We start from the raw sequence: 27362 nt of genomic DNA on the forward strand, positions 1-27362 counted from the left end.
AGCTTAGTTCCCCTAGCTCTTATCTCTGCCACATGCTATATAGCCTTGCATCTTCAATTATTTTCTAGACTTCCCACCTAGATGTTCCACTAGCCCCTCAAGTTCAATATTTCCTAAATGTAACAGCCTGAATATCCCTCCATTTTAGCTTTCTCATTTCTCTCGATGGCACCACCATCCTCTCAATCCCCCCAGATTTATAATCTTTGAGTCACCATTGAGCCCTCCTTCTCCCTGACCCTCTGCTTTCAATCATTTACAAAGCCCTGTTGATCTGACTTCCAAATATCTCTTATATCCATTCCTTATGCTCCAATCAAATTGGTATTATTTTACCTCTGACACTGATCACCTCTTACTAAACTAATAATGTAAGTCTCCCGATTGGTCTTCCTACCTATAGTCTTTTCCCTCTCCAATTCATCCTCCACACAGCTCTGCAAAATAATCTCTATGAACATAACATAAACTATCAGACTTTCTCAATGTGTTGATCAGATTTACTGATTTATCTCTTTCTTTTCTTTTGCTATAAGGAATGACACTCTGGGAGCAGACAGGGTGAAGGATATCAGGAAATATCTAGGTAACAGAAAAAAACAAAAGATCAATAACTATTCTTTCTCTAAAAATATTCTTTGTTATAAGGAATAGCATGCTGGGAGGAGGCAGGGTGAAAGACATAAGGAAATATCTAGATAATATGAAACAAAAGATATCAATAGCTACCTATTTTAAAATTGTAATCAATTTATTCTCATGAATTTGAGGGAGGGTTATGAGTTGAGCTCTAGTCATTGAGGTTCTTTGCTTACATAATAGAGATAGATAGATAGATAAATAGATAGATAGATGATAGGTAGATAGATATGTAGAGAAGTAGATAGATAGAGATAGATTCTTACCATCAGGTACAGCCCATCTATATGTCTCATTTTACTTCCTTGATGCTCCTTGCATTGACGAGAAAAATGAAGGGAAGGACCAGCTCAGTTTGTTGTGAGAAGGATCTAGTCAAGTGTTTGGAGAAAGAAAGGTACATTGTCTAGCCTACCTCTAATACTTGGATATGAGTTTCCATTTGGTCAAGAACAAAAAAAAATAGATTTCAGGAATGTTTATAATCTGTAACATGAGGGGTATTGAAAAGTATCCCTACTTCTAAGCATATTCTTCTTCTGCCTGCCACAGTTCCTAAAAATCTCACTGCTGGAGATTTATTTTTTGGACAATTCTATCTGAGGGCAGTAGAGCTTTAATAAAACCCAAATCGAGAGAAGTGGAAGATTGATCATCCCATCATTCCAATAGGCCCTTCTGTGGATTGTAAACTTTGTAGGCACTAAGCCTCAACCGGAATCATTATTGTTTATCCACCAGTATTCATCATGTGATACCTATACTCAGACCACAGTCCAGCCTCCAAAGAATCTTAGGGCTTGTCCCTGAGGGAAAATCTGTCATGGGTGGGGTTTTCTACCTCCATTTCTTCTGACCCCATGTTGGTGAGGCACAATGAACAGTGACCCCTCTCTACCTCACATAGGTGCACAGGACCCTATTCCAGACCTTACCTATGTGATTTCTGACAGTTGTGACTACATTCAGAGGACTGTTCATCCAAGCATGAGGAATATATCCTTTTTTGTGTAACCTATTACAACTACCTAGTAGAAGGTTAGCACTTTGAAGCCAGGACCCATTTTCTGGGTGTGTTTATATGGTCTCTTGCCTAAAGGAGGTATATTTGTCTCTGTTGAATTTGGGTAGAGACAACTAGGTCCAAGGTAGAAGAAGAGCGAACACAATTCAAAAAACCAGGCAAGACTCATTCCCAGAAATTGAAATAACTATTGATGAGGGACAGCTAGGTGGCACAGTGCATAGAGCATTGGCTTTGCAGTCAGGAGGACCTGAGTTCAAATACAGCCCCAGACACTTAATAATTACCCTCTCCCCACTACCATTGCCTTGCAAAAACAAAAAAGAGAGAGAAAGAAATAACTAGTGATAAAGCAAAAATGCAGGACTGCAACGTTGTACTGGGCCAAGAAGCCAAAACATATGCAGTTGTAGGGGTTGATCAAAAAATTTGTCTGACTCCAATTGATTCCATAAAGATTTGGGTCTTTTTATATTGTCTGCCTGCTCCTGCTGCCCACTGCTGTCCCTGTGGCAAAGGTAAGGATTGACCATACCTCCTCCTAACTCATTCTCCTCTCCCTGCGCTGGACTTACACAATGTCCTATTGTGCTGGACTCACACAATATCCTATTTCCCAGGAAATTTTCCTGGATTTGATAGAGGTTCAGGATAATTGCAATGACCCTGGTGGAAGGTTTCTATCACTTCCAAAGTATGTCCATTGTTCATTGAGGAACAAGGAACACTAGCAACTGGTAAAAAACAAATCAGGGAGAGTTTCCTGGAGGCAGTAGTACTATGGGCTGAAACATGAAGAGATAACTCTGAGGCAGAGCTGAAGAAGAGCACTGAAGGAGAGACAGCAGAATCTGCTTGGGCAAATGTACAGAAGGAGACATTTCCTTGAGAGCAGGGAATCTTTTGCCTTTCTTTGTATCCTCAGTGCTTAACACAATATCTAAACATTGTAGGAGCTTAATGAGTGTTTATGGATTGATTAGCAATCTTGACAAAGCCCAATCTCTCATCTGAGACAAAAATAAGCAGAGCAGAAGAAAAGATTGCAGGTTGTTTCATCATAAACAGAAAATTAACTACCAAGCAGTTTTTGTCACTCACCACATTTGAAGAGTTTGTAAATTCTGTATAGGGTTTTGCCTATCTGTCCTGTAGTCTGCGCTGATTTGTTAGCACTGGGCCTTATAAAAGGCCCCACTGGTAGGACAGGAATATAACTTCTTCCTTCTTATCTCCCTTTTTAATTAGAGCATTTTTACTGGGCTCTGTGATAGGCAACACATCTTTTCTAGTGTCCTAGTCAATCGTAGTACTCTACTTACCATTCCAATTCATAGTCTCATAGAATGGCAGATCTGGGAGGAACCTAAGAACCTAGAATGTCAGATTTGGGAGGATACTTAGAATAGAGAATGTTGGGGCGGCTAGGTGGCACAGTGGATAGAGCACCAACCCTAGAGTCAGGAGTACCTGAGTTCAAATCCAACCTCAGACACTTAATAATTACTTAGCTGTGTACTAAGCTGTGGGCAAGCTACTTAAGCCCATTTGCCTTGCAAAATCCTAAAAAAAAAAATAGAGAATGTCAGAGCTAGGAAGGGTCTTAGAACAAAGAATGTCAAAACTGGGAGAGGTCTTAAAACATGTAATGTCAGAGCTAGGAGGAATCTAAGAACAGGATGTCATAGCTAAGAGAAGTTTTAGAACACAGGATATCAGAGCTGGAAGCATCCTTAGAATACAAAATGTCTGAACTGGAAGGGTCCTTAGAATACAGAATGCCATAGTTGGGAAGGGCCTTAGAACATAAGATGTCAGGGAGGGGCCTTAGCACCTAGAATGTCAGAGCAGGGAGGGTCCTTAGAAGACAGAATGTCAAAGCTAAGAGGAAAGATCCATAGAACATAAGATGTCAGATCTGGAAGGGACCTTAGAACAGAGAATTTCAGAGCTGGGAGGGGTCTTCTAAAATGCAATGTCAGAGCTGGGAGGGACCTTAGAACATAGAATGTCAGATCTATGAGGAGCATAACACGAGTGTCAGAGATGAGGTGGGGCTTAGAACACAAGTCAGAAATGGAAAGAACCTTAGAACACAGAATATTAAAATTCAAGAGTTCTTTAGAAGCTAGAATGCTAAAATGTCACTTGTTGGAGAACAAAAGTCCTTAGACATTCAATGGTCTAAATCCTAGAGAAATGAAGTCACTAGGCCATTGTTGAAAAGTCACTTACCTGATATTTCTCAGCAAATTAGTAGCAGAACCTAGACTAAAACATGTGTCCCCTGGGTCTCAGCTCAGTACTTGTTGCATTACATCAACCAACTCCTAACTCATCACTTTTCACACAGACTTTCCTCTATCTCCTGTACTAATCTAACCTGGATCCTTCAGATTGGAATCAGTCTGAAGACTTTTGGTTGCTGTTGATATGTAATCAAAAGCAAACTAGAGGATGATTGTGAAGAAGTGAAATATTTCATTGCACTTGGAGAAGAAACACCAATGAGCTCTATCACTCCTATCCCCATCTTTCCATTGGAGCTGAAGAACCAGTGTTCAACTTAGTTCAACAATCATTGATTAAAGTACCTATATGTGACAGGTGCTGGGAATACAAAAACAAACATGAAGCAATCCTTCTGCTCAAAGAGCTTACACCCTTTGGGAAGGAAAAATATGTATATGGGAAATCTAAAACAAAACACGTATAGAGTAAATGATAGGAGATAGGAGAGAAGGAAGGCACAGTTCCACCATGAAAGGCACTGTGTTAATAATTAAACAGGGGAATGATGGAGAACAATGTATAAGGTAGAATGGTAAAGAGAAAGGAGAGCTGATATGGAGATATATGAGAGATTGATGGATTGAAGTGGAATAATCCAGAGACTATAGGAAGCTGGACTTGAGATGAAGTGAGAAATATTGGAACAAAGAAGAGAAAAAGACTCCTAGAGAACCAATGGGATAAAGTTCTGGCCTGGAAAGGAAGTGTGACTACCTGACTAAAAAACAAGGTTGAGCCTGTCTGGGCCAGGAGGAGCATCTAAGTAAAAGACCTCCCCTGGATGGTCCCGGGATTTGGAGTTTGAGTGTTTGGGACAATTGATGACTGACTCAAAAGCAGCTGTTAGGTTAGTAACCACAAACAATAATAACATCGACTGAATCCCCTAGAAAGATAAGCGTGCTGGCTAAAATTATACATCACAAGCTCACTATTTTTCCTAGGCTGACAGATGACAAATCACCATCCTAGAAATACAGGCCTCAAAATATCCTAGAAAATTCATCCAACACCTTGTACTGGAACTGGACCATTATCACAGACTGAATTGCTGCTCACAATCACTCCCCAGCATAGCATTGATCCATAAAAATTTAAGAACATTTCAAGTCAACAGGTATTTATTAAATCCCTATTATTTTCCAGTCACTTTGCTGAGTGACAGATACAAAAAAAAAGGCAGAAAATAGACCCTGCTCTCAAGGAGATCACAGTCTAATGTAAGGTATATAGAGGATTCGTTGGAGACAAGCAACTGAGGCAAAGAAGGGATTGGCTACTAGGGTTTGGGAAAGACTTCTTGCAGAAGTTGGAGCATTAGCCTTGAAGGAAACCCGAGAAGCCAGGTGACAGTTGAGGAGGAAGTCTATGGAGGACAGCAAATGAAAATCTTGGAACCGAGAGGTGGATTTTTTTTGAAATAGGGACAGCAAAGAAACTGGTGGGACTGACAGAGAAATAAGATTTAAGACTCATAGAAAGGTAGGCAGGGGGACAGGTTATGAAGGATAAAAACCTAAAAGGGGGGTTTCAAATATTATCCTAGATATAATAGAGAGTCACTGGAGTTCATTAAATAGAAGGAGAAAGGTGACAGGAGCAGACCTGTGCTTTAGGGAGATCAGTTGAAAGTCAAGTAGAAGACAGACAGCAGTGGGGAAAGACTTAATGAAGTAAAATCAACCAGCAAGTTATTACAACAGTCCAGGAGGGAGATGATAAAGGCAAATTCCAGGTGGTAGCAGGGTCAGAAGACAGAAAAAGAAATATTTTTTTATACAAGATGAGTTGCATGACAGGTGAAAGATGAAAAGGTCAATGTAACAAAGGTTAGTTTCCAAGCATACTGATTTATTAAGCAATGCATGCTAATTAAATAACAAATTGGGACCAAACCTCCTCAACTTTGACATTGGACCCTGAATATAGGAGGAGATAGATTTTATAAATTAAAAATAATTCATCAAATATGACCAATTGCATTTTTTAAGGTTTTTGCAAGGCAATGGGGTTAAGTGGCTTTCCCAAGGCCACACAGCTAAGTAATTATTAAGTGTCTGAGTCTGGACTTGAACTCAGGTACTCCTAACTCCAGGGCTGGTGCTGTATCCACTGCTCCACCTAGCCACCCCCAATTTCATTTTTAAAAAGTGATTAAAGAAGATACAAAATTAATAAATTTCTTTAATTGATAATTTATTTTATTTTCCCAATTATATGCTATGAAAGTTTTTCAACATTTATACACATACATATTTATAAGTTACACAAATTTCTTCTACCCTCCCTTCACACTCCCTCCCCTCAGTGGAGAGCTGTCTAGGGAATGCTGTATATGTACATTTATGTTTAACATCTTTACTTATTAGTCATTTTCTGTCTGAGTAATTAGAACAAAGGGAAAAGAAAGAAAATCATGGGATAGGAAGGGAAAACATAAGAGAATTTTTTTAAATGAACATAGTGTTCATTCAGATTCTGTAGTTTGTTTTTATTTTGCTTTGTTTTGGGGGTTTTTCTTCATCTGGATTTGGATAACATTGTACATAACAGGTATCCTAGGGTTATCCTAGCTCTCTGAACTGCTGAGAAGAGCTTCCATTAAGGTTGATCATCTCACAATGGTGTTGTTAATGTGTACCATGTTCTCTTGATTCTCTCCCTTCACTCAGCATCAGTTCTTGTAATTCTTTCCATGTTTCTTTAGAGTCCAACCATCCATGGTTTTTTAATAGAATAATAGTACTCCATGACATTCATATATCATAACTTATTCAGCCATTCCCCAATTGATGGGCATCTCCTCAATTTCCAATTCTTTGCCACGACAAAAAGAACTGCTATGAATATTTTTGGGACATGTGGGACTTTTCCCATTTTTAATGATTTCTTCTGAATATAAGCCTTGTTTTGGTATTAGTGGAACAAAGAGCATAATCGGTTTTAAAGCTCTTTGGCTTTAGTTCCATGTTGCTCTCCAGAATGGCTGAATTAGTTCACAATTCCATCAACAACACATTAATGTCCCAATCCTCCCACAATCTCTACAACATTGATTGTTTTCTTTTGCCATCTTAGCCAATCTGAGAGGTGTGAGGTGGTATCTCATAGCTGTTTTAATTTGTATTTCTCTAATCAGTAATGATTTGGAGCATTTTCTTATATGATTTTATATAGTTTTCATTTTTCATTGAAAACTGCCTGTTTATATTCTTTGACCATTTTTCATTTGGGGAATAGCTGATAATATGAGTTCTAATGAGAGGAAAGATTAGAGATTTTCCAAGTTGGAAGGGGAGAACAAACAGATTCAATTCCCTGAAATCAGAAAAAGAGGTGTCCCACTCCCCACAAGTGTCTGTATTCAATCAAAGGAACATGGAAACAATAAATAATTGACCAGGACAGGGTCAGTTTTCAGATAAGACATATGAGTTGCTTGAGATGTATAATTGTATGAAAACTCCTTGTATCAATCGTCAGATCTGACTGGATTAGCATTCAGCATAAATCCTTTCTTAAAAGTATCTGAGCAGCGAATTGGGGCAAGCTAAGTGGTACGGTGGATAGGATGCCCAACCTGGAGTCAGAAAGACTCATCTTCATGAATTTGAATCTGACTTCAGACACTTACAATTGCATGACCATGGGAAAATCTCTTAACCCTATTTCCTCTATTCTTCATCTGTAAAATGAACTGGAGAAGGAAAACCTCTCCAATATCTTCGCCAAGAAAATCTCAAATATGGTCACCTCAAGAGCCAGACATGATTGAAACAACTGAATAATAAGCAACTTCCCAGTCCTGTAGTATTAGGTTCGATAATGTAATAAAGTTTTCTCATGCTTCCCATAATTGAATAATGCTTTTTCAGAAGATAAAAATTAGTCAGAACCCATAAGTGAATAGAAAGGGAACCCAGCTAATTCTGAAATTGAGTCCCAGGATGGAGTCAGTGTGGTTCACTCAATTATAACTACCACTTTTTGTTTTAATTCCCTCAACTACCAAATGCTTGGACAAGAGGGATGAGAGAGAATAAGAAATCAAGAATGGCATCTAGGTTGCCTTCCTGGGTATATGGGAGGAGGATGGTCCCCTTGAGAGGAATAAATACATTTAGAAGAAGGGAAGATTGGAGGGGGAAACAAATTCAGTTTTGGACATGCTGAATTTAGCTGGACAGGATCACAAAAAGTTGCAAAAATATAGGGCCCAGAAGACCTAAATACAGCTCTAAATTCACACCCACACATGCAAGCACATACATATTCACTCTCATGCATGCATGCACATGCACACAAAAATTGTGTTTGAAAAATCAGGAATCTATCCAATAGACCAGATACTTTGCTGGTGGATAATTAATTAAACTAATTAGAGAGTGGCGCTTGTTGATATTGCAGTCCCACTAATCCAACACTTCCTCTGAATACATAAGGGAGAGATAAGTCTATAGCTGAGTGTATCAGACCAAAACAATCAGACAACTCAAATATTCCATATCACATTGTAATAATTGATCAATTCAATAATTTTTTTCTGATATAGATTTATATAGCTATAGATTTAAAGTTAGACTTGAAGGGTGATTTAGTTGAACCCTGTTCACTTTACATATGAGGAAACTGAGTCTCAAAGAGAATGATTTGCTCAAGGGCTTGCAGTTAATAATCTTATGAAGCAGGATTTGAACCCTAGTCTTCTGATTCCAAAGTCTGAGACCTGTATACATAGCATGCTACCTCTGGTCTAGGTTAGTAAATTGAAGGGGCTGAGCATGTGGCACCTGGAGAAGAGAAGGTTCAGGAAGGACGAGGTAGCTGTCTTCAAGTATTTGAAGGATTATCATGTGGAGGAGGTAATCTTCTCCAGGCCTGAGGAAATCATGAATGGAAGCTACCCAAAAGGTTGATAACAGGAAAGACTCAAATAGTAGAACAAGCTTCCTGTCTCAGGAAGGGCTGGGTTTCCCTCTTGGGGAAATGCTAGACAACTACTCATAATGTTTTTTTTTTTATTTTATTTTATTTTTGTTTTGTTTTTAATAGAAAACATTGCTTTCTGGCAGGAGTTGGACTACATAACTAGAATGATCAAATTCTCTAACAGTCCAACATATTTTGCTTTGTCTGCCTCCACTGTCTACCTGTAGCATGGATGTAAAGAATCTCAGAGATGTAGTACAGCAAAGACCATCTGATCCAATTCATACCTAAACTAAAACCATCTCTACAACTCTTCTGGCAAGTGGTCATCCAGCCTTTGATCAAGATCCTCAAGGGATAAGAGCATACACTTCCCCTGATGATGGCTGCCCATGTCGCTTTGCACAGTTTTAAAAGTTTTTCTTTGGCCTCAATTGTAAATTTTCAATTTCTATTTGTTCCTCTCAGTTCTGTTTTGGGGATCATACAGAAAATGTTTAACCCTTCCTTTGCATTACAGTCCTTTAAAGACTCTCTTGAGTTCTTTTTTTCCTTCAGTAAACATGATCAGTAAGATAGAAAAATGGGAATTCTTGAAGACTTTGCCAACTGGATCCAAGTTCTGAGAGATTTCTATAAGATCTATAGGAAAGTTTTCTAGCACAGGTGGTATGATGCATTGACCTTGAAGGATCAGAGAGACTCATAATAGAAGGTTGGCTCCTAGGCAATGAATATTTTTAGACCAATGCAATTTGTGAAGACATTTTGTGTCTTCACAGACAATTTGTGAAGACTATCTATGTCAGTGTCAAGAGCATATAAAACATTGCACTGAAAAAAAAGCATTATTATTGTTGTTTCTGTTACTAGCATCATCATCATCATCATCATCATCACTGGACCTGTGCTTTTTATCCCTATAGGGAACTTTTTGGTGAAAAAAATTCCCCTATACCAACATAGATCCACAACTATTCTGCAAGTATTAGAGAGGTACCTGAAGCATAGAAAGATGGAAAGAAGCACTTAAAACACTTGACAAATATTATCTCATTTGATCTTCACAACAACCCTGGGAGAGAGAGGCTATTATTATCCCCAACTTTACAGTTGAGAAAACTGAGGCAGAGGTCAAGTGACTTACCCAAGGTTAGGCAGCTACTAAGTACCTGGGTCACATTTGAACTCAGGTCTTCCTGACTCTGGGCCCAGGGTTCAATCTATCTACTTCGACACTTAGCTGCCTCTTTTCATAGAAAGGTTAATTTGTGTAACAAATGTCACATAGCCAGTAAGAACATAATGGAGGACTTGAGCACAGATTTTTTCTGTTTCTAAGGTCACATATCTGACCCCAGTGACCATTGCCTCTCCTGGATTACACCTTACACTGTTTTAGTGTTTTACAGTTTGGAAAACACTTTCATATCTGATTAGATATCTTAAATTTATTGGATCTTCGCAACATACCTGTTAAATCAGCAGAGCGCATACCATTTTACAGATGGGTAAACTAGAGCTAAGAGTTTTACCTACGATTACAAAATTGGATTGCAGTAAATTCAGTTCTTGAATCTTTGACTCCACAATATGGTGCAATATAAGGAAATTATTCCCCCAAATAAGCTTTTTCCAAATGTAGAAGGTACTGCCACATTAAATTTTCCCTCTTGTTGAAAAATATTACAGCAGTACCTGGATGACCATGTATGTCATAAGGAAGTTCTTGTACTTGGCCTAAATGCTACTGTGATTTTATGATTTATTAACCTTGTGACAGGAATGAGCTAGTAGAAAGATTAGTAGCTAGAGGAGCTGAGTTCAAATCCTGATTCAGTTACTTGCCACTTGGGTGATCTTGGGCAAGTCATTTACATGAATGAACCGCCTTTGCTTCACTTGAAAAAGGAAGGGAATTAGACTATATGACCTGAGCAAGTCACTTATCTTCAATGAATCTTGGTTTCCTCATTTGCAAAAATAGGATAATACCTGAGCATTTCTTTCCTATCAGGATTGATCTCATGAACCTCAGTGGAAAGTGTCTCATAAACTAATAAAGTGCTGTAGAATTGGGAACTATAATTATCCAAGAAATAAAAACCCATTAACACCATCAACATCCCGCGTTCTTTGGTTGTCTGAGTACCATGAATCAAAACCCATTAATCTTGTGGGAAATAATGCTCTTGTGGAAAACTGTCTCCTATAAAATGCTTAGGGGCTACTTCCTAGATAATTAAAATATAATAATAATGAGCTATCATAATTAAAACCCACTGGAACATACTATAAACTCCAATAGCCCAAAGCTAGAACCATTTTGAAAAGATTTTAAAGAATTTCAGAATCAAAATCACAGAATTTTGGAGTTAGAGGGGAGTGCAATAGTTCTCTAGTCCATCCCACACCTAAAAAGAAATCCCCTTAATAACATGACCAGTGAACTGGCATTTATTAAACACTGGCTGTTTTCCAGGCACAAGGCTAGGGTTCTAGGGAAAAAAAGTGAAAGATCTTCCCTGAAAAGCTTACATCCTATTGGAGGTTGCAACATTTTCATATATAAATATGTAGAAAAATAAATATAAGGCTAATTCAGAGGAATTCTAAGACTTAGTTGGATCAGAAAAGGACTGTTGTAAGAGATAGCCTTGAAGTGCTTACTGCATTTTCCATTTGATTGTAAATTCTTTTTGAATTGTTATTGTTCAGTCATGTCAGATTCTTCTGGAGAACCTGTATAACATACTGTCCATGGAGTTTTCTTGGCAAAGTGCCTGGATTAAGATAGGTGAAATATAAATGTCACTAATAATGGTGATAATGATAATGGTGATGATGGTGATGATGGTACTGATGAGGATGATATCTAATCTGTAGAAGACATTGTTCTACTAGATTAATAATCAAAGTACAGACCCAACCATGTCACCCCTCTACTTAATAACCTCCAGTGGGTGGCTATCACCTATAGGATCAAAGACAAAAAAACATTCTATTTGAAAAGAAAAAAGAAAAATTGTTTTTAAATTGTTCCGTTTGGTCCTCAAAGCTCTTCATAACTAGCCTTTCAAATGCCATATGCCTAATCCCCTTGCAATTCTGATCCAGGTTACACTGGTTTCCCAGCTGTTCCAAGAACAAGACACTCCATCTTCTGGCTGTAGTGATTTTCTCTGGTTGTGTCCCAAGACTAGAACATTCTCCCTCCTAATATTGACTTCCTTGACTTTCTATAATTCCCAACTAAAATTCCACTTTTGACAAGAAACCTTTCCCAACTCCTTTTAATTCCAGTGCTTTCTCTCTGTTAATAATCAAGGCAACCTAGTTGTCTTGTATATAACTTCCTTTGTATATATTTGTTTATCTTCAGTCTCTTCCATTAGACTGTAAGTTCCTTAAGGACAGGGACAGTCTTTTGCTTCTTTTTGTATTCTCGGGGTTTAGTACAGTGTGAGTGAAACATGAAAGAGACCTTAACATGTTTTTTTGATCAGTTGATTGAAGGTCTCCATAGTAGTGTAATCAATAATGGCAGTCAATAAGAATCATTTCCTAAGCACTCCATGTGCATCAGAAGATGTGCTAAGTGATCGTTGGTTGGTTCACTTTTTATTAGGTACAAAATAGCTTGGATCACCTCCAAATCTCCCACAGAGTCATTGATTACAGAGACCATAATCTGAGAGATGTGCAGAGGGAGAGCTGCTTGGTAAAGGCACAGTTCACATGGCTTAAGAGTAAAATATGGCTTCCTTTGAAAAGCAGAATAGCAACATAGAGCAATAATGACTCTGTAATTAGAAAATCCAGTTCAAACCCCATCCCAGCCATTTAGTGACTGTGTCACCTTTTTTTTAGGTTATAATTTACTTTTTTATTGATATTTTGTTTTTCCAAATAGGTTATGAAAGTTTTCCAACATTCATCCATATGCCCATGTATAGTTTAAAGTTACAAAATTTCCTTCCCACCCCCCCTACCCCTCAGCAGCAGTCAGGTTAATATTGTATGTACACATTTATGTTAAACATATTTACAGATTAGTCATTTTCAGTATGAGGATTTAGAATTAAGGGAAAGAAATACATAAGAGATATTTTTAAAAAGTGAATGTAGTGTTCATCAGATTCTGAAGGATTTGTTTTATTTCGTTTTATATTGTTTTTCTTCCTCTGGATGAGGATAATGTTGTCCATAATAGGGTTGTACTAGCTCTCTAAACTGCTGAGAACAGCAGCATGGATCACAATGTTGTGACTGTGTGACTTTGAGCAAGTCACTTTACCTCTCAGTTTGAGCTCTATCAGTAAAATAAAGGGGTTGGACTAGAGTCCTTTCACGGATAAATCTAGGATTCTTGGGTATAAGTAAAAATGCTTGGAATGGGGAGATAGTGTACCTTATGCAAGGAATAGCTAGGAGGAAGAACTAAATAAATTAGCAAATAATCAAAGAAAAATACTGTTCTATAGCTCCGTCCCAGTCTGTCCAAAATTCTGTTTCCTTTGACCCTATTATTCTTTCTTCTTTTCTTTCCCTCCTATTGCCCTCCCCTTTTTCCTTTTTTTATACTTCCCTCCTTTTCTCTCATTTATTGTCTTTCCTCATATCTTTTCTCTTCCTAGCTTCTCTTCTCTCTTCCTTTCTCCTCTCTCTTCTTTTTCTTCCTCTTCTTCTTTCTTTCTTTCTTGTTCCTTCTCTTTTCTCCTCCTTTTCTCATCTCTTTTCCTCTCTTCTCTTTTCTTTTCCTCCCTTCTCTCCTCCCCTCTTTTCTCTTCCCTTCTCACTTTTTAAAAAGTCAGTAATTGTAATAGTTCTAGTACTGCAGATTTCACTCTGTATCCTCTCATATAGGACTTTCTATATTTCCTTATATGCATCATATTTATCATTTTTATTGCAACATAATATTCCATTACATTAATATACCATAATTTATTCAGTCATTCTCCAGTTGTGGAACATATAGGTTGCTTCCAATTTCTTTTGCTATGACAAATAAAGCAGTTATGAATAATTTTGTAGAGATAGATCTTTTCCCCCTTTTATGATGCCTTTTAAAATAGAGTCCTAGCAATGGAATCTCAGGTTGAAAAGTAGGATTGGTTTTATGACTAATTGCATATTGTAGTATTGTTTTTCCAAATATATGCACCTGTCTGAAGTCAGGCTGGCAATGTATTAGAGCACCTGCTTCCCTACAATCCTATCACCAGTGAATTTTGAGGTTGATTTTTTTTCTTGCTACCCCATTCTCATTAATCTACCATGGCACCTTAAGGTGCTCTAAATTTACAATTCTCTGATTCTTAGAAAATTTGAGCATCTTTTCATATGCTAATTAGGAACTTGCATTTCCTCCTTTATTAACTTGTTTATTCATGAACTTTGACCAACACTCCATTGGAAAATGTGTATTATTAGTCATGCAAGATAAGATAGAAAGAAATGAATTAGCAAGAACCAACAATACAGAAATGAATCAGTTGTTAGAATACTAGACTTGGAATCTGGAGGTTCTGGGTTTAAAACCTGATTCAGACTAATTTTGTGATCCTGGTCAAGTCACTTAATCTTTCTTTTAATTCCAAATTTCACATCTGTAAAATGGTAAGAATAATAGCTCTGGGGTGGCTAGGTGGCACAGTGGATAGAGCACCAGCCCTAGGGTCAGGAGGACCTGAGTTCAAATCCAACCTCAGACACTTAATGATTACCTAGCTGTGTGACCTTGGGCAAGCCACTTAACCCCATTGCCTTGCAAAAACCTTAAAAAAAAAAGAACAATAGCTTCCAGATTTGTAAAAATCAAAGGAGATTTTATATACATATATATAGACACAAACATATATATGCACATATTATAGCATTTTTCAAGCATTACAATGCTGTATAAAGAATAGTTACTATTATTATTTATTATTATAAAATCTTAATTTCAGATCTCAGCCTGATATATTTGTGACTAATCTGATACTTTTGATTTTAGATATTGCTTTTTGAAGAGAAAAGTCTTTTCTCTTTATATAATCAAACTCATAAGTTTTGATTCCAATTATTTCTTCCATTGTTTTAATTAATAAAATGTCTGTCCCTATTCAGAGATGAGGCAGATATGTTACTGCCTTTTCTTGGGTTTTTTAATGATTTTTTTATACTTAGATCATATATTCATTTAGAGATTTGTTTTTTGGATTTTTGTGATGTATGGTAGATTATGCATCCAAAAACCTGATTTTGTTTTGTTTTATTTTAGTTTTTTTTTTTTTTGCTTTTTTATCCCTAAAGCTATCCAGTTTTTCTAAATTTTTTTATATAACAATTGAGTTGAAGCCCAGGAACACCCACTGTCAACCTTTCCATTGCCTTTTGGGTGATACTCAATTTTAGTTCTCTGGAGACTGTAGTATTTCATGATTCATAGGCATTCAACATCACCAGAATAATTTCAATGTTAAAGAGATGGGTCTTTGATTTGGGGAGAAACATGAAGTCAATAAAAGTACTATGTAATTTCCCAGAAGCAATACAGTCTGCCCTCCCCTCCTCCAGTTCAAATAAGAAGTTATGCAGGAATATCAGTCTAAAAGAAATCATCAGAGAATTTTCCCCTGAAAAAAGGTGGGCTGGTCAAATAGCAAGAGTTAAAGATAATAGTAGCAATGGTTGACAAAGTGATCTATCTATCTATCATATATATATATATATATATATATATATATATATATATATAAATTAATATATATATATATACATTTATATATACATATATGTCTTCAAATGTGTATATAATCTCATTTGATCCTCACAACCACCTTGTATGGTAGGTACCAATATTAGACCCATTTACAAATAAGAAAATGGAATTAGATAGTGATTAAGTGACTCTTAATTCTAGTGCCTTCTCTCTGTTATTTCTTGTATTTGCTGTACAGTTTGTTAGCACTGTTTGTCTCTTCCATTACATTGTGAACTCCCTGAGGGCATGGATTTTTTTTGTCTTTCTTTATATCCTCAGCTTTTAGCATTTAAACATTTTAAAGCAGCTAAGTGATTCAGTGGATAGACCATCAGCTCTGGAGTCAGCAGAACCTGAGTTCAAATCCAGCCTCAGACATTTAATAATTGCCTACCTGTATGACCCTGGGCAAGTCACTTAACCCCATTGCCTTAAATAAATAGGATTTTTTTTTAAAATGAACACTTAAAAGCTGCTAATGATTTTTCATGTGGCTAAGAGTCTAAGGCAGTATTTGATCTAGTTCTTGCTGAATTCAGGTTTAGAACGCTAAGCTTTGAACCACTAAGATGGTCTCAGCAGTAGACAACTAACCAATGTAAAATCCCTATGCTCCACTGATATACAGGAAAAGTCAAGAGAATATAAGGAATCTCATACACTCACACATACACACACACACACACACAAACACACATACACCATGCAACCCTATCTTCTAGAACATTGAATCTACCCTCTATGACATATTTAGGGAAAGAAAGAGATGAATCACATGTGATCATGAGTGGACAGGGTTACAGCCAGCATCTTAGAACAAAGTATTTAATTTGATAAGAACAGACATCTACTAAAGCAGAGTGTGTGAGGAAGGATTCTATTCCCTAATGATTTTTAAATATGAGTTCATCAAACACCCATCTCTTATTCATTGGGTTCTTTGTCAGGCTTCTATAATCTGTTCTATTGATCTGTTTTTTTTTTTCTGTTACCAGGCAATTTTATAGTGATTACTCTAGTGCATTTTGATATCTGATGGCACTAATTAGCCTTTGACAGTTTTCTTTTTCACAGTTCAGCAATGACACAACAAGAATTTATCAGGGCAGCTCTATCTTTCAGACTTTGTGCTAGGAACTAGGGATAGAAAAAAGTAATAAAGAAATAGTCCCTGTCCTCAAAGAGATTACATTTCATGTGAACACAAGTTAGGAAGCACAGAGTCATTTGCAAAGGGAGGGTGCATAAGAATAGGGTGAGAGAGAGAGGAATTAGGAAAGACCTTAAATGGATGATGTATTGACCCTTACCTGTAATCCTTGCTTCTAGGAAGACAGGGACTCTCTAGAATTCAGATATTCTAAATTGCAGTTGACTAAGCCAATCTGGTGTTCAAATTAAGTTCTGCATTAATATGGTGAGCACCTGGGAGGTGGAGAGTTGGGGCCACCAGGTTGCCCATAGAGGAGCAAACTGGTACTGGTTAGACACGAAACAGATCAACGTTCTCAGCTTGGGGTGAATTAGGAAGATTCAATTTTTAAAGAGGAAATAAGAAGACCTTTTGTAATATTTGAGTGGTGCTTTATTGCAAGATAGGATTCTAAGAGAAATTGAGAAAAGTTATTCATGGTGTGTGTAGCCTCTTGTGCCAAAGCGAAATTATGAGAGATGGGAGATCGTATATAAGAAATAACAAGTTCATACAAATTTGAATTGAATATATGAAAGAAAAGACAATAGAAGGGAGTCACGGTGTGAAGGACTTTAAATGCTAGATGACTATTTTACACTTAGATGTGTATATGGTCATATTTCTTCTATGGACAATGGAAAACCACTGAAGATTTTGGATACAGACAGGAGATGATGAGATCTGTGTTTTAGAAATATCAATTTGACAGCTTGGTAGATAGTAGACTGAAGGATGCAGAATCCGGCACCAGGAGAGTTGATTAGAAAACTAGCACAAAAGACTAAATGCGAGGTCATGGGAATATGAATTAAAGTAGAATGGAGAAAAGGAGAGAGATAGGAGAGTGGATATTTTGTGGGAATAGAATTATAAGATTTAGCAATTGATCAGAAAGGAATTAAAGGGAAATATAGAGACAAGGACAATTCCAAGGTTATAAATATGAAAAGTAGGAAAACATAGCAATCTTATCAATAAAAAAGGAAGTTTGTGGCCTTATGAGCTTTTAGAGGAAATACAATAAATTCCATTTTGTTTATATTGAGTTTGAGGTCTCCATAGGTAATCCATGTGGAGATGTTCAGTGTTTTGCTGTTGATTGGTCATTTCAGTCTGACTCTTCATGACACTAAGATAGCATTTTCTTGGAAAGATACTGAAGTGATTTGCAATATCCTCCTCCAACTCATTTTATGGATGAAAAAGCTGAAACAGGGTGAAATGACTTGCTCAGAGTCCCACAGCCAGTAAGTGTCTGAGGCTGGATTTAAATTCAGGTCTTCTTGACTCCAGGGTCAGTGCTCTAACCACTGTACCACATAGATGCCCAGAGATGTAATTATCCCTTTTTTCAGATTCTCCTATGTATTAGTATAGAGATATGCATATGCAATTTGATCATTTACTTGATTTCTATTGCTCATTCTCCCTTCAGATTTTAGTGATTTGGCTTCTCTGTCTCTCTGTCTCCATGTCTGTCTGTCTTTCTCTCACAACTCTGTCTCTTAATCTATAGGTAGTTGATAATGCAAGACCAGAATTTAAGAAGAGAGATTTCCAGATCTAGGAATGACCTCATAGAGATGCTAAAATTGTGAAGATCACCTAAAGAGAAAGTGGAGAAAGAAGAGAAGATATTCCCATTTCAGGTTTAAGGCTTGGCACACTTAATGGTTGAAAATAGGATGCCATGACAAAGAAGACTGAGAAAGAGCAGCCAGGAAGGTAGCCCAGAGGGAAGAGTGTCACAGAGACCAAGGAAGACGAGAATGTTCAGGAGAGGACAGGCAGAAATATCAAAGACAGAGAAACCAAGAAGGATGAGGAATGAGAAAAGGCCCTATTATGTATAAGCTAAGACATCACTGGCAAATAATTCATTTAATTGATGGGGGAAGAAGCCTTCCATCTGTCTCTATGTTGAAAGATAAGGACAGGAATTTTTTTTTTAAGTTTGGTACAATTTATTTGAGAATTCATCTGGTGCTGGTATCTTTTTTGAAGACAGCCCTTTAATGAGCTGTCTGATTGAGACTAACATTTCAATTATCTACCCTTCACTCATACAGATACACCTTAGTTCAGGCCCTTATACCTTCTTGTTTAGATTATTGTAGTAACCTTCTAATCACTACCCCATCCTGAAGACCCCCTTAGAACTTCATTCCATCCCACACACCCTGATGCTAAATTCCCAAAAGCCCATATCTGACCCTGTGACTTTTCTACTCAAGAAACTCCAATAGTTTCCTCTAACCTCTTGGATAAAATATAAACTCCTTTTTAGTTTTTAAAATCCCAGACAATCTGATATCAACCCATCTTTCCAGATTCATTAAATATTATCCCCTCTCCAGTACTCTTCCATCTGACCAATCCCTGTGACTCACTCACAATGCTCCCACCCCATCACCATGAACTTGTTCTGGCCATCCCCTATGCCTGCAATGTTCTTCTTCTGGGAATATTCTCCTCCATTTTTCATCCTTGAAAATACAGAAAGAAAAAAGAAAAAAAAATAAGAAAATACAGCTCAAACACAAGAATCTGCTTGGGAGTGGCAACCTCTCCAAACTACCTGTGTGTGTTTGTGTATGTACAGATATTTACAGATATAATGATTTCTTAACTTATATTTATCTATTAATTTTATCCTTATGATGTACATCACACACACACACACACACACACAGACAAGCACCTAGAGAGTTGTCTCTCCCATTGTGATGAAAGCAAATTGTTACTAAGGATTATTTCATTCTTTGTACATAGTATCCTCAGAGTCAAACACCATCCCTAGCACATCCAAGGCTCTTAATAAATTCATGTTCACTGTTGATTGATCTGCTTCTTGTTTTCTGAGCGATGCCATTTTATACTATATATCTAGATAATCATCCCTTCCTTTCAGATCTTTCAGTGTATAAATATAGAGCTGTGTATACTCAATTTGATCATTTACTTGATTTCTATTTCTCATTCTCCTTTCAAATTTAGTGATTTGAACTCTGTCTCTGTTTCTGTCTCTGTGTCTCTTTATCTGTCTCTATCTTTCTGTCTCTGAGTATCTATCTGTCTCTTCTCTTTTCTGTCTCTGTCTCTTTTTCTTTTTGCCTCTTTTTCTCCCTGTATCATTCTACTTTTCCTCTTTTTTAAATTAAATTTGCTATTTGTTTATCAATTTTGCTAGACTTTTAAACATAAATTACCCTTGAATTTATCATCTCAAGTTTTTAGAAAAATTATTAAATTGTTCTCTGCCCTGATCTTTTTTTTTTTTTTGGCAAAGCAATGGGGTGGTGGCTTGCCCAAGGCCACACAGCTAGGTGAATTTTAAGTGTCTGAGGCTGGATTTGAACTCAGTTCCTCCTGACTCCAGGGCAGGTGCTCTATCCACTGAGCCACCTAGCCACCCCCTTGCTGCCCTCATCTTGACCACTTATCTTTTGCTTTCTTTTGGTGTAAATTTTTGATCTAAGTTTAATTTTAAATTTTGATTCACAATTTCTTATTGATATGGGAATTAAGTAATTTGAATTTGCCTCTAAGGATTTACTTTAGTCAATCTTGGAGACTTTGATGAGTAGTATCTATATTGTCACTTTCTTTGATGTGATTTTTTAATATAATTTCCTCTTTTACCTAGGCACTATATCCATCTTTAGTTTCCATGGGGGCCTATATCTTTTATTCATAACATCATTATTTATTTCTAGTTTATCACATTATGGCAATAAATAGAGTATCTAGCATCTCTGCTTTTCTTTTTTTTTCTCCTCTGTCTTCTTTGTGGTCCAAAACTGCCAAGTATATGTGCCATGAATACTGAAACTGAAAAAAAAAGCTACAATCTTTGCTTATCCCTTTGAAATTCCTCCTCAAATCTATGAGATTTAGTTTACTTATTACTTTATTCAGTTCTGTTATTTATTTTCTCATTCATCTTTTTGTTGGATTTATCATATAATGATAATGAGAAGTTAAAAACTTCTATTGGACTTTTTTGGTCTATTTCTCCACAGGACTCTGAGGATTTCTATGTTATGAATCTTGCTGCAAAATTCTTATTTACGACTGACATACTTTTATTTTCTCTAAAACCTTTTAGCCCAACATAATATTATTTTTAAATATCTTTAAATAACTTCTGGCTTGAATTAAACTTTCTCCATATGTTGGTGCCACATTCACATTTTGTGACTTGGTGGTAATTTGGTGAATTTTAAACTGTCCTTTCATTGGGAATCTAATGAGATCTTTCTGAATCAAATATAATTCTAGCAGGCAGAATATTATGGGAATCTGATTTTAATTCCTTCTAGGGTTCTTGCTTTTATTGAGTTGTTTGGCCTGTTTGGATTTAGCATTGTTATAACTATTATTAATTTTGTTTTTCATCAGACATTATAGAGGAAGCCAAAAGAAGGTTTTTTTAAAAAACATTCTGGTTATTTAAATAATTAATCTAAACTTTATAGAGAAATTCTAAACTAAAGTTCTTTTTCTTATATTAATATATTGTGTATTTAATGTAGACTTCCTTTTTATCAAAGATAAATGCTTTCCTTTGTGGTTACCTTGTTATCTTGGCTTTCTTGCCCCATATACCTCCCAAACCTATTTCCCTAAAACATCCTTATGCTCCCTTTACTGATTTAATCACTACAAGTCTCTGAGAATTCCCACACATTGTAACACTAGTTTTATCTTGGTTATTTTAAATCCCTCTCTTTTTGTCAAAAGCTTGTGTGTTGTTTGAAGAGTTTCTTCAAGTAGATAGGTCTCCAGAAACTTGCCAAAGTGCATTTGACCAGGTAGATAATATCAGTGCATTGGCCACACCTCTTCATTTTATATATCTTACATTATAATTTCCACAATCTATCATTGTCCTCCTTAAAAAGTCTTCTGTGATCCTAATTATTGTTCCCTGGTAGATGATTTCTTTACTCCCCTGGTACCTTAATAAATAATATTGAAGTTTAACTATAATAAAAGGTGAGGCCTATTAAGTGTATCAATTAAATTACCCCGCTCTATCTAAAATAAGTGATAAAATACGATATACCTTATCCAGGTGGGAACTTGGCTTGATTTTATCAAATCAGTCAAAGGTTTTCTAACTATGTATGAAAAATTCATGAACAATTAAGATGTGTCTGATGAACCAATGTAAAAACTGGACTGAAAACTGCACAGAAAGTCTTCAGAGTGATTGAGTAACTTTGGCCTTATCAATAGGAACCTTTGGTTACCCCCCATTCTGCTACATGTACCCTCTAAACCTGAGTCACATTCCCCCCCCAGACACTCTTTGTACTGGTGTCACAGACTTTTAGGAGGATATCTGGTATCAATTGTTCTTGCTTTACCATTTTAGTCAATACTCCTTCCTAAAAATTGAATCTGACTGAGTAAATGCTATTAATGGATATCATGATGGGAGGAACAGTGGTAGGGCACCAAGTTCTATAGCATGAACAAAACCATTCCTAACCCCTAATCATAAACACAGAACCTTGAAGAAATATAGTAGAACTCTGGGACTTACCTTAACAGTGGGAGAGGGAAGTGGGATCAAAAGTAGCAATAATGAGCCATGATGTGTTTGCACATGTTAAATTTGGGGTTTTTCTTGACAGCATCCAATGAATTGGGGGTACAAATTTCACTTTTTTTAACCAGTTCAGGGAAATTTTTTAAATTATTTCCTGAGCTATAAAGTACAGATTCTTTTGTTTTTCTAAGTTTTCCAGAATGTCAGTAAGCCGGTTGCTTCTTCATGCTCTATCCTTCAGGTCTGTGTATTTTCTGATAGTTTATATATTTATATTTCCAACTTTTGCTCATTGTATAATTTAGTTTTCTACCCTAGTACTTCTGCTAATCATTGCTTCTTTGAAATTTTAGGTTCTCTGTTTGTATTCTATATATTGGTCATTTTTCTTCATGGTTTCCTCTTATTTACTATTTATATCTCTGTTCTCGGTTAAAATCTATTCTTTATGCCTTTTTTTATGCACTCCTGAAAACTATCATGGCTAGATCTGAACAGGATCCATGCTGCCAAATGAAACCTTTCAAGTTTAGAGAAAGCATTTATTTATGAAATCATCTTATCTATTCTTAACCCCTCATCTTAGGAGAGAGAAAACAAAAAGTGAGAAAAATTAAGTGACTCACCAAAGCAGTTAAGTACCATTAGTGGGATCTGAACACAGGTCCTCTGGACTCCAATTCCAGGAATCTTTCCACTATGCCATCTATTTATTCAAAGATGTCTCCTGGGGTATTATGCATGATTACTTTTTTTTCCCCTTAAAACTTCAGGTTCTCCCATGGTATGTGGTCATCGTGTCAGCTCTCTGTTTTGCTCATTTTGTTTGTTTGTTTTACTTATTTTTTTTATTTTCCTAGTGTGTTTTTTCTTCTCTTTGTGTCTCTTTGTGTTCCTCTCTCCTCACCCTCTACCCCATGGAGTGAGAAGAGAGATTGACTCTTTCTGATCCTTTCCCTTCAGTATCTGAGATCAGCTGCTCTTTCATGCTCTCTCTGAGAATAAGATAAAATCACATAGACTAGGTTATAATACAGTTAGACTGATTCAGAACTATTTGGGTAGCTAAGTGAAAAAAAGGAATTTATTTCTGATTAGATGCCTATTCAGAAGAAGGGCACTGTTGGAAAGATAAAATCTTTAGTCCCATGCTAGTTAACATTTTTTTTATAAAATTCTGACCATGACCCATCTTAACAGAATGATTGTATTCATTTTCCCCTCACTTATTCTATGTTCAAACCAAACTCAGCTACTTATTGCTCCCATGCACGATATTCAATTTCCTACCTCTGTGACTTTGCAGTCTTTCCTCCTCATGCTTGAAATGCCGGTTTCTTCATTTTCATCTCATAGAATTCCTTTAAAGTACAGATCAGGGCTATCTATTAGAGGAAACATTTTCTGATATTCCTATTTCTAAGTTCTATTCCCATGATGAAATTTTGTTATGTATATTTGAATAAATGCATGTATATATACATGTGTGTGAATATGAATTTATATATATGCATTCATGTGCATACACACAGACCCAATGTTCCTACTTCTCAGTTCCATCCCCATGTGTAAATGTACGTAAATATACATGTGTGTATGTGCATGTTTATGTATCCATACTCATATTTTGTATATGGATATACATATAAAGTTATGGTTTCGTATTAATATATTCTTATATATACAATATTTATATTTATGCTAATCAATAAGCATTTATTCAATACTCTTTGTTTATTAGTCACTGTATAAAACATTGAAGATATAAAGAAAGGCTAAAAAAATAATCCCTGCCCTCAAGAAACTCACAGTCTAATAATGGAGGAGACAACTTGCAAACAACTTTATACAACTATATATATGTGTGTGTGTGTGTGTGTGTGTGTGTGTATACATATATATATATATATATAGTACAAATTGAAGATGAACTCAGAGGGAATATATCTTAATAAATGTTTATTTATGTATGTGAATTCTATCCCAGTACCATGTAAAGCTCTCTGAGTACAGGACTATTTCATTTTTTTTTTATATATCCATAATAGGTGTTCAACTGAAGAAGAGGAAGAAGGAGGAGGAGGAGGAGAAAGGAAAGAAGGAAGGAAGGAAGAGGAGGAGGAAGAAGAAGAAGAAGGAGAAGGAGAAGAAGAAGAAAATGATGATGATGATGATGATGATGATGATGATGATGGAAAATAAAGAAGAAAGGTCAACTGATGGCTTTTCCAACTTTGAAATTCTATGCTAAGTCCTACCTGGAGGGATGTATAGGGTCAAAAAGCGATGGGGGCATCTAGGTGGTTCAGTGGATAGAGCACCAGCCCTGGAGTCAGGAGTACCTGAGTTCAAATCTGGCCTCAGACACTTAATAATTACCTAGCTGTGTGGCCTTGGGCAAGCCACTTAACCCCATTTGCCTTGCAAAAAAACTAAAAAAAAAAAAAAGTACATGTAGGTGGGACCTAATAATTTCCTAGCTAGGTGACCTTGGGCAAGTCAAAAAGAAAGGGATGGTGGGTGGATTAAATAGAAAATAATCTTCTAGAGTCAAGTTTTTATATACTTGATTTATAATGAGAGACGATAACCAGAACCTTGAACCAAAGTATTAGCATATAGAGGGCACAAAAATGCCCTAAAATATATCTTCCTACAAAAATGAGGAAATAACTAAATTTAACACCAATGACTAGTTAAAATAGGAAACTATATGATCATGCACAAGTAAAATCCATCTGTGAGTCACTATATAGAAACCGATTTCCCCCTCCTGTTCAACTGAATTAGTTGTAATTACATCTTGTATTATGTTTCCATCATGAATTACAAAGCTGATTTTTGGACTCTGTCAGATTATTGCCATTTGGGTTGTTTGATGCTCCTGTAGGTTTTCAGAGGCTTATGAATTTAGTGTTTAAAGACTGGCTGAATGAGAGGGGTGGTGATTTATTTCCAAGTTAACCTCAGTACTCGAGGGATCCTGCTAGAGCACCAAATTTATCTAAGCAATCCTTTGGTTTCATGACTTCTTGGAAAGCAGACAACTGGGCTTTAGTACAAGGAGTGCTGATACTCCTGCCGTTAAACTCATTTCAATATCTCTAATGGGAGGTTAGTAGCTGCAAAGGTTAGGATAGATATAAGGGCATCTTGGGGTGACCGATCTGTCAGATGGACAAACGTACGTTTTCCCAACCATGCAACTGCCTGCAGATTACAACATCCAGTATGATGGGTGATGATACAGTTGAACTGACTGAAAATGAAGGTCCAGTGGATCTGATATTGATTGAAATGCCAGTTGACAGTTTTCTGTCAAAGAGTGACCTTGAATTCCCACCTTAGAGGACCTCAAGCAAAGACCCCTCATGGAATCTGTTGCAGGGGACATTCTTAATCAGGAATGAACTGAACAAGCATACCTCTAAGTTCCCTTCCATCTCTGAAATTTTACCTTTCTTTAGGCACTTCAGCAACAGGTGAAGGGCAGAGAAGTGTTAAGGATGCATCAGAAGAACCCTGCAGAGCTCTGAGAGGCAACATAGGATAACAGAGAAGATTGAACATGGAGTCAAGAAGACCTAGGCTTGAATCTCACCTCAGTTATTTATTAGCTCTATAACCCTCTGGGCCTCAGTTTCATCAACAAGGGAGTGAAGTTAATTGACCTCCAAGGTCCCTTCCAGATCTAAATCTATTTTCCTTTCATTCTGAGATCCATGGGACCCCTACACAATGTCTCTAGATATTTAATGGAGATAGAGGGCCTGGCATCATGGGTCTCCATCTGCATGGGTCCAAGTGGATGCCCCATTAAAATATTATGTGTTCTTCCCCCAAACTCTGGAATTCCATCTTCTCTGTCTATCTTCATGCTTCTTCAATTTGGTGAATAGCTGGTGCTGGCGTAGGCACCGGAGGATTGCTTGGACCAATTTGGTGTTCTGGGCAGGATTCCTGGAATAGCAAGGCTATCATTGAAATAAATCACCACCCCCTCATCCAGCAGGTCTTGAAACACTAAATTCATAAGCCTCTGAAAAACTTCAGGGGTTTTGAACAACCCAAATGGCAATAATCTGGCAGAGCCCAAAATTTAACTTTGTAATTCATGATGTGAACATAATACAAGATGTAATTACAACTAATTCAGTTGAGAAGGAGGAGGATTCAGTTACTATAGTGGCTCACAGATGGTTGTTACTTGTGCATGATCTTGTAGCTTCCTATTTTAACTAGTCATTGGAGCTAAACTCAGGTGTTTCTTTGCTGCTGCAAGTTGAGTATGTGCTATATTTTTGTGCTCTCTAAACCTTAGTACTCGGACAAAGGACTGGTCATCCCACCCTAATTATAGTTCCATAACCCAGTATAGAAATATATGGACCTGGAAGACAATCTTCCATTCATTCCACCTTTTAAATATAGAATAAGTTAAATGTTCCCGGGAGGTTCAATGTGTAGAATATCCTCACCTTTGCCAATGGCTCAATTAGATATGGTACCAAGGGGAAAGCTGCCTATTATTCTTAGATGGTGAGCGTATTCAGAGTCCTATAAACATGGCAGAATCTCAGCTCATTGCTTTTCTTTTTTAACAACACAGCTTCCAACAGGGGAGAGAGAGAGGGCAGAAAAGTCTCATTCCAATTCTTTTTCAATAATTCCTACAGGACTGCCATCTTTGGTCCAGTAGATCAAGTCAGTTAGACCATGTTAAATCCACAACTGAATAGCATATATCAGAATGGAATTTTGGCTTTACTTCATTAAATACATTCTAATAGTTCATGGTACTCTGGAAGGTGTATGAGGTGGGGGCTGCAGGGACAGAATCTAGCTGAGGGTGGCAAACAGGTAAGCTGAGTAATGCATCTGACCCTACCAGGGTATGATTGGTCTTGAGTCAATAACCTATCCCCAAACAATCCTGGAAGAGTCTGAGTAGGATAGGAGAGCAGAGTAATGACCA

This window comes from Macrotis lagotis, chromosome 1 (genome assembly GCF_037893015.1).
Source record: "Macrotis lagotis isolate mMagLag1 chromosome 1, bilby.v1.9.chrom.fasta, whole genome shotgun sequence".
Taxonomy (NCBI): domain Eukaryota; kingdom Metazoa; phylum Chordata; class Mammalia; order Peramelemorphia; family Peramelidae; genus Macrotis; species Macrotis lagotis.